The 538-nt window shown below is 42.9% G+C and overlaps 1 protein-coding gene across 1 annotated transcript in view; it reads left to right on the top strand.

The window, feature by feature from the left end:
- Positions 1 to 538, top strand: part of hmga2 (high mobility group AT-hook 2) — a 72,498-nt gene that overhangs the window by 31,837 nt on the left and 40,123 nt on the right. The gene's annotated exons all lie outside the window — the stretch shown is intronic.

The following is a 538-nucleotide window of genomic DNA, read 5'->3' as shown; positions in this document are numbered from 1 at the left end:
AAATCCTTCTATCAGCATTCAAGGCCATCCACAACCTCGCCCCCCCATATTTGTCTGATCTCTTCCAACGTCCCACTCCCTCCCGCTCCCTCAGATACTCTTCCTCCATAAACCTCTCTGTCCCCTCCGCCCGTCTCACCACCATGGGGTGCAGAGCATTCAGCCGCTCTGCTCCCCGTCTCTGGAACTCACAACCCCCCCAACTCAGAAACATTGATTCATTCCTCCATTTCAAGTCTCAACTAAAAACACATCTGTTTAAAACTGCCTATTCCACTTAATTGTCTATTGCTCTGCCTTTTCCGTTGTTTTGTTGTATAGTATTTGTTTTGTTTCGCTGTTGTATAGTATTTGTTTTGCGGTTGTATAGTATTTGTTTTGTGTCGCTGTATAGTATTTGTTTTGCTGTTGTATAGTATTTGTTATGTTTTGCTGTATAGCAAAACATAACATGTTTTGCTGGGTCCTTGTATAGTATTTTTTTTGCTGTTCTTAATTTCTGAATTCCCTGTGCGGCGTCCTTGAGTGCCAAGAAAGG

This window comes from Etheostoma spectabile, chromosome 23 (assembly GCF_008692095.1).
Source record: "Etheostoma spectabile isolate EspeVRDwgs_2016 chromosome 23, UIUC_Espe_1.0, whole genome shotgun sequence".
Lineage (NCBI taxonomy): Eukaryota > Metazoa > Chordata > Actinopteri > Perciformes > Percidae > Etheostoma > Etheostoma spectabile.
The sequence above is the reverse complement of the archived record's forward strand: the minus strand, read 5'-3'. Positions and strand labels throughout refer to the sequence as shown.